Source organism: Mus pahari, chromosome 1 (genome assembly GCF_900095145.1).
Source record: "Mus pahari chromosome 1, PAHARI_EIJ_v1.1, whole genome shotgun sequence".
Classification (NCBI taxonomy): Eukaryota; Metazoa; Chordata; class Mammalia; order Rodentia; family Muridae; genus Mus; species Mus pahari.
The window spans coordinates 97,425,189-97,433,762 of record NC_034590.1 but is presented as its reverse complement, the minus strand read 5'-3'; positions in this window follow the sequence as shown (position 1 = coordinate 97,433,762).

The following is an 8,574-nucleotide window of genomic DNA, read 5'->3' as shown; positions in this document are numbered from 1 at the left end:
AGTAAGCCAGGGGAAGCAAGCCAGTAAAGAACATCCCTCCACGGCTTCTGCATCAGCTCCTGCCCCCTGACCTGCTTGAGTTCCAGTCCTGACTTCTTTCAGTGATGAACAGCAATGTGGAAATGTAAGCCGAATAAACCCTTTCCTCCCCAACTGCTTCTTGGTCATGATGTTTGTGCAGGAATAGAAACCCTGACTAAGACATGTTATCTCCAGCCATAGCCTTGCTGTCACCCACACCATCGCCTACTCTCAACCCTAGGGGCTACAACTGGGCCCATCCAATTTGCCAGGGAAGCACCCTGCAGTCACTGTCTTCAAAGGCAGAGGATTTCTCTCCCAATGAGCTAACCAATCCTCAGCCCAGACTCCAGCCCAGAGATTCTCCTTGCCTATCAGGATACATCCTCCACATGATGCATTTCACTGAAAGGGAGTCACACTTGAAGTAATGTAGTCCATTTAAGACCAAAGTACTATGGTCATTTCTGAGTCTAGTAGGTGACACCTCCCAGGAAGTATTGGGATAAAAGAGGAAAGGTGGACCTGGTGACCTGATGCCAGTCTGGTCCCTGGAGACCACACGAATAGAGTAGGAGGTGGGCATTTCTGGTCGAGTAAAATGGAAAGAGGGACAGTCATTCTTGTTTCCACAGGAGAACTCCAGAGGAATGGATGCCAGTCAAGAGTGAAGTCAGAAAAGGAGAAAAACAAAAAAAAACAAAAAAAAAAAAAGAAAAGAAAAAAAAAAGAAAAAAGACAAAAGGAGAAAAACAAAAAAAAAAAAAGAAAAGAAAAGAAAAAAGAGTGAAGTCAGAGCTGGTAGTTGCAGGTCACACTAGGCTGGGGTTCAGATATGAGATTCTCACTAGCCTTCTTGCCCTCCATTATGCTCTGACCAAACTGACTCTTAGACCTATCGCAGCTTGCTTACAGGACCCTAAACTTCCACCACACCTCATTCCCTGCAAACTCATAAAGATGTGAACCCAGTCTCCTTGGCTCTTTCTAATATCCCTTCTCAGCCTTTCCTCCTAGCCCATTTCCACTTTTTCCTGCAACCTTCTGACCTGCATTCTCTACTAGGGACCCCAGAGTCACCACACTGGCTTAGGATCCCAAGAGGGCAACAGCAACCAAAGCATGGAAGACCCACCCAACAGAGACAAGTATCAACACCAAGAACCACCTCAAACATCACAACTCCAGAAGCCCAGACCTCTGTGACATGGACACAAACACGAACAGTCAGGACATTTCTCCACCAAAACACAAGCACTCTATAATATAGGCCCTGAGAAATGGAGTATAGCTGGAGCACAAGACCGAGGCTTCAAAATAGCAATTATAAATATGTCCAAGAACCTTAAAGAGGATATGAATAAATCCCAAGAATTTGTTGAATTGATTAATATAAATAATTCAGGATGTGAAAGCAGAAAATGAAAAGAAAAACCAAACTGAAGAGCCAATCATGGTGCCACACATCTGTTGTTGTTGTTGTTGTTGTTGTTGTTGTTTTGAGACAAGGTTTCTCTGTAGCCTTAGCTGTCCTGGGTCTCACTCTGTAGACAAGGCTAGTCTTGAACTCAGAGATCCCCCTGCCTCTGTCTCCCAAGTGCTTGGATTAGGAGATGTCTATCAAGGAACAAGAAGTAATTATAATACCAAATAGACAACATCAGACACATAATATTATTATAATATTACTATATATAATATATAATACGTAATATATAATATGTTATATAACACATAGGTATAATAGTTATAATAATATATTGGCACATAATAAAACATTAAATGTACGAAACAAAGCATATTAAAAACTATAAAAGAGCCGGGCGTGGTGGCACACGCTTTTAATCCCAGCACTCAGGAGGCAGAGGCAGGCAGATTTCTGAGTTCGAGGCCAGCCTGGTCTGTAAAGTGAGTTCCAGGACCGCCAGAGCTATACAGTGAAACCCTGTCTCAAAAAACCAAAAAAAAAAAAGGGCTGGTGAGATGGTTCAGTGGGTAAGAGCACCCGACTGCTCTTCCCAAGGTCCCGAGTTCAAATCCCAGCAACTACATGGTGGCTCACAACCATCAGTAATGAGATCTGACACCCTCTTCTGGCGTGTCTGAAGACAGCTACAGTGTACTTACATATAATAAATAAATAAATTTTTAAAAAACTATAAAAGAAAAAGACAAAGTCACATACAAAGGCAGATCCATTAGAATTACACCTGACTTCTCAATGGAGACTCTAAAAGCTGGAAAGACCTGGACAGATAGTCTACAAATTCTAAGTGACCACAGATGCTACTGTTCCCAGTAAAATTATCAGTCACAGTCAATGGACAAAAAAAAAAAAAAAAACCTCCGTGAGGGGGCTGGAGAGAGGCTCAGTAGTTAAAAGCAAGGGCTACTCTTCCAGAGGACCCAGGTCCAATTCCCAGCACCCACCTGTCTTCAAGTCCAGTTCCAGAGGCTCAGGCACCCCAGAGATGCAAACAAAACACCAAGGCACATAAAATAAAATGAATAAAAGACAGCATTGCATGATAAAACCAGATGTAAGCAGTAATTATCTATCAATCCAGTTCTATAGAAGGCATTAGAAGGAAAATTTCATCTGAAGAAGTTAACAAACACCCAAGAAGTCACAGGAGTAAATAATTCTAGAGTAGAGCATCACAAGAGTGGGGGGACCCACACAGTAACAGGAATCAATAAACACTGTTCATTGATGACTCTCAGTACCAATAAAAGACTAGTAGATTGTATCAGAAAACAGGATTTGCCGGGCGTGGTGGCGCACGCCTTTAATCCCAGCACTCAGGAGGCAGAAGCAGGTGGATTTCTGAGTTCGAGGCCAGCCTGGTCTACAAAGTGAGTTCCAGGATATCCAGGGCTATACAGAGAAACCCTGTCTCGAAAAAAAGAAAAAAGAAAAAGAAAACAGGATTCATCTTTCTACTGTCGTGGGCCTGTGTGCCATAGGCTTTCCATGGAGCTGGCCCGGCCTGGTGTGAGAGTTCCAGCGAAAGGAAGCCAGTGCGGACGACAGGGAGGGGAGGTTGCTTCCACAGCTTCTGCTGCTGCAGTAGGCTCCACTTCTGCTGGCCTCCAGGTTACTCTGCTACTCCTCTCAGCCCTTCACTGAGTCAGGTCGGGCTGGGCCAAATAAATAAAGGCCAACTAGCCAGTGAGGAGTGCAGCAGAGCTTCAGGCGGTGGCGTATCAGGAGAGCAGACCTCTTCCCAAGTGCTCACAGCCCTTGGACAGAAGGCTCGGACGACATAGTAGTTCTGCACATCTTTAATCCTTCCAGATAGGATTTCTATATACAGTTTAGGGGTGGGTAGGGGTCTGACAACAGGTGCTTCTCATTGGTTGCACAGTGCTGCTTCTACTTGACTGGTGGCCACATACCTCTCTGGGGGGTTGCTGTTGGAGGCTGTAGCTTCCACAGGAGCCAGGGGCCTAGGAGGCCTGGCCAAACATCTGCCGACCCATGCAGGTGGAAGTCACAGGGGTCACAGGGGTTCCGGACCTTCTAAGTTCAAGGCCAGCCTGGTCTACAGAGTGAGTTCCAGGACAGTCAGGGCTACACAGAGAAACCCTGTCTCGAAAATAAATAAATAAATAAATAAATAAATAAATAAATAAATAAATAAATAAAATATTCAAGCTCAGAACTGAGATGAATGAAATAGAAACACAAAAATGCAAGAGTCAATGAAACAAAGAGTTGATTCTTTGGGAAAATCACTAAGACTGATAAAAATTTTAATCAAATTAACTAAAAAAGTAGAGAAAGATGATCCAAATTAATAAAATTACAGATGAAAAGGAGAACATTGCAATAGACAACAAGTACATACTGAGAATCATAAGGACATACTTTAAAAATCTGTATTCTAGGCTGGAGAGATGGCTCAGCGGTTAACAACACTGACTGTTCTTCCAGAGGTCCCGAGTTCAAATCCCAGCAACCACATGGTGGCTCCCAACCATCTGTAATGAGATCTGATGCCCTCTTCTGTTGTGTCTGAAGAAAGCTACAGTATACTTACATAAAATAAATAAGTCTTAAAAAAAAATCTGTATTCTACCAAACTGGAAAATCAAACAAGATGAATGAATTTCTTTTTTTTTTTTAAAGATTTATTTATTTATTATATGTAAGAACACTGTAGCTGTCTTCAGACACTCCAGAAGAGGGCATCAGATCTTGTTACGGATGGTTATGAGCCACCATGTGGTTGCTGGGATTTGAACTCTGGACCTTCGGAAGAGCAGACAGGTGCTCTTACCCACTGAACCATCTCACCAGCCCGAATGAATTTCTTGATATATATTACCTACTATATGAACTGATGACATGATGGCCCCATGGTATGATTAAGGGGAAAGGATTTTTGTAGATATGAGAAAGAGAAATCAGCCAGAGGCATGTGGAAGAGTCCAGAGCAGAGATAGAAGTAAAGTGAACTGGGCCAGCAGAGCAGACGTAGTCAGGGCTACCTATGAGAAGAGGGGAGAACAACAGACACAGAGAATAAAGAAAACACAGTGAGAGAGGCAGGAAGGGGGGGGGCGGGAGGTGAGGGAGAACAAACATACCAAGAATAGCAGGGCGATGAGGAGAATGAGTAGTGAGCAAAAGGAAGCTGGAGGGAGTTTAGGTAAGGTGGGGCGGAAGGTCTGGGATGCCAGCATGAACCTTGATGTGTGTAACAGGTACTTGTGACATTGAGAGAAGGCCAGCATGAGCTTTGATGTATAATGGGTACCACAGATAGCCATACGTTCCTCTGCCAGAGGTAAAAGAAATGACTCCTTCAGGTAGATGGAAATCAGTGTCACAAGTTTCCAAGGAATGCTGGCTTTTACCTAACTGCCAGGAATCCTCCTATAGCCCAGGTGGAACCCATTTCTGGATCTTTGGGCTGCCTTGTGGAGTGGCGGAACAGATAGACAGCCAGGTTCTTCTCTGAGGACATGACACTTCCCAAACAGTCTTCATTTGAGTAACCCTACCAGAAGTGGGGTGGCTCCCATATCCTGAACACATTTTTATTTTTTTATTTTTGAGAGAGAGAAAGAGGTTTTATATAGCCCATGCTGGCCTCGATCTCCTTATATAGATGAGGTTAGCTGGGAACCTGTCACTGTCTCAGCCTCCCAAGGGCTGGAATTGCCAGTATGAGCGGCCATGCTTGCCTGAGCAGTTCTTCCCCAGAGAGTCAGTCCTGCCCAGTCCCGCTGATCTGGAGCACACTCAGCTCTACTGAGGCAACAGCCTTGACTTTAGCATTTTGTGTGTTGTATGTTTTGTGTTATTTTGTTTGCCTCTCATGCTTCACAAGTGCTATATCACTGTGCTGTACCCCAACCCAGTCAGTATTTACTAAATTTATTTATTTACTTTTGTTTGTAGAAGGAGTGGGGAGGATTGAGACAGGACCTCTTGTAGCCCAGGCTGGCCTTAAACTAGCCATGTAACCAAAATTAGCCCTGAGCTCCCGATCCCACCTTTACCTCCCAAGTGCTGGCATTGCAGGTGTCCACCACCAAGACCAACCCATTCTATTCTGTTTTTCTGTACACCGTCCATCACACTACTGTGAACTCACCATGCCCTTTACCACTGAGCTATCTCTCCAGTCCAGAAACAGAAAAAGAAAAATGAGGATTATCTCAGGAATGCTTTTTTTTTTCTTTTTGTTTTTTTCTAACAGTGACAATCAGTTTTCTTTGTTTTCTGGTTTTTTCCCTCTGAAGTCAATTCAGAAATAAAATAAATAAATAGTGACCTGGAATCTTTTTCTTAAGAGAAACCATCTCTTTTATCAGGAAATGTAATATCAAACACTTGGCTTCAGAATGCCTCTGTTTTTGCCAGCACTGAAAGGCCTCTCTATCTCCCCAGCACTCTGAGAAGCTGCATAGCACAAGTGCCCTGGTATATCTGATGTAATGTCGCACTTTTACCCACATTTCCAGTGGAGGAAAACATTTTTTGGAGTTGATTCATTTGTGTTTCCTTAGCTGACCCTAGAATCCATTTAAAAACGCCTATTTGTCTCCTCACTCAGGTGTGTGAGAGCTGTACTCTTAAGGTAGGCTCAAACCAAGAGATGGTCACACAGGCATTTAATCCCAGCCCTTGGGAGGCAGAAGCAGCCAGATCTCTGAGTTCGAGACCAGCCTGGTCTACAGAGTGAGTTCCAGAAAGAACAGAGTTCAGTGAGACGTCCATTTCTACACAGCTATCACCTAGTCATGATGTGAAGCTTTCTGTGCTCCTTTTAGTCAGTGCAGTTACCAGAACGGACTTCCCTTGGGGCTGGTGAGGTGGCTCAGCGGTTAAGAGCACTGACTGCTCTTCCGAAGGTTCTGAGTTCTAATCCCAGCAACCACATGGTGGCTCACAGTCATCCATAATGAGAGCTGACACCCTCTTATGAAGTGTCTAAAGACAGCTACAGTGTATTTACATATAATAAATAAATACAAAAAAAAAAAAAGAGTTCCCTGTCCTGGCTTTTAGCACCATCCATCATTTTGTCTTTTTCCTAAATTGTGTGTGAGTAGCCAAATATGATGGTTTACACCTGTAATCTCAGTACTCAGAAGGTCAAAGCAAGAGAGCTGCAGTCAGTTTGAGGCCAGCCTGAGCTACATAGAAAGAAGGAAGGAAGGAAGGAAGGAAGGAAGGAAGGAAGGAAGGAAGGAAGGAAGGAAGGGAGGGAGGGAGGGAGGGAGGGAGGGAGGAGAGAGGGAGGGAGGAAGGAAGGAAGGAAGGAGAGAGGAAAGGAAGGAAGGAACAAACAAACAAACAAATGGTTGGAAAAATGCTTTTTAGGGGTTAAAAAGCACTGGCTGCTCATCCGGAGAACCCAGGTTCAATGCCCAGGACCTACATGATTGTTCACAGCTATTTTGGTTTGGTTTGGTTTGGGTTGGGTTGGGGTTTTTTTTTTGTCTTTTGAGACAGGGTTTCTCTGTGTAGCCCTGGCTGTCCTGGAATTCACTCTGTAGCCCAGGTTGGCCTCAAACTCAGAAATCCACCTGCCTCTGCCTCCCAAGTGCTGGGATTAAAAGCATGTGCCACCATTGCCTGGCCACAGCTATTGTAACTCCAGTTCCAAGGCGATGCATTGCCTTGTGGTCTCTGTGGGCACTGCACACACAGTATACACAGATATTTATGCAGACAAAACACCCATACTTAATATTACCAATAACAATAGTAATAATTAAAATAGTATTTAGTAATAGTAATAAAAGTAACTGTAATAACAGTATTTTTGTTGTTGTTATTGTTGTTACATTTAAAACAGAGTGCTGGGGAGATGGCTCCAGTTGACAAAGTGGTTTTCTTGCATGCAGGATGTCCTGCCTTCTATTTCCTCTCTACCGCTGGATAAAAACAGATGTGATAGTTCATTCATAAAATCCAGACTCTTGGGAGGTTGAAGCAGGAAGATTAGGAACAAAGTCAAGACAACATATGAGTCTTTGTTTTTTTTTAAGATATATTTATTTTATTTATATGAGTACACTGTAGCTGTCTTCAGACACACCAGAAGGCATTGGATCCCATTATGAATGGTTGTTTGTGAGCCACCATGTGGTTGCTAGGATTTGAACTCAGGATCTCTGGAAGAGCAGTCGGTGCTCTTAACCACTGAGCCATCTCTCCAGCCCGAGTCTTTGTTTTTTTAAAAGAAAAAAAAGAGAGAGAGAGAGAGATGAGGAGAGAAAAAGGGAAATGATTGAATATAGTTGAAATCATACATGATGACACATAGTCACTGAAAATTCCTTCTATGAGATTCATTCCTGTTCTTATTCATCCCCAAGATCTAAATAACTTTAAAAGTCCCACAGTCTTTACATATTAAAAGTTCAATCCCAGGGGTCTGGAGAGATGGCTCAGTGGTTAAGAGCACTGATTGATCTTCCAAAGGTCCTGAGTTCAAATTCCAGCAACCACATGATGCCTCACAACCATCCATAATGAGATCTGATGCCCTCTTCTGGGGTTTCTGAAGACAGCTACAGTGTACTTACATATAATAAATAAGTAAAATAAAAAAAAAGTTCAATCCCTTTAAAATATCCAGTATCTTTTAAAATACAAAGTACTTTAAAATTCAAAGTCTCTTAACTGTGGGCTTCACTAAAAACTTCCTTCAAGAGGGAAAAATATCAGGGCACAGTCACAATCTCCAACCATCCAATGTCTGGGATCCAACTTTTTGTTTGTTTGTTTTTCGAGACAGGGTTTCTCTGTGTAGCCCTGGCTGTCCTGGAACTCACTTTGTAAACCCGGCTTGGCCTCAAACTCAGAAATCCCGCCTGCCTCCGCCTCCTGAGTGCTGGGATTAAAGGTGTGTGCCACCACACCCGGCAGTAATTCTTTCTGAAAATGAAACTTTCCTGTGTCGCTGAGCCTGGCCTTGAAGGATGTTCTTGCCTTAGCCTGCTGGACAGCTAGAATGACAGATAGATTCTGCCATACCAGGTACCAAGAGTAGTTCATGCTTTTCATTTTTCATTTCTGCACCGTATTCT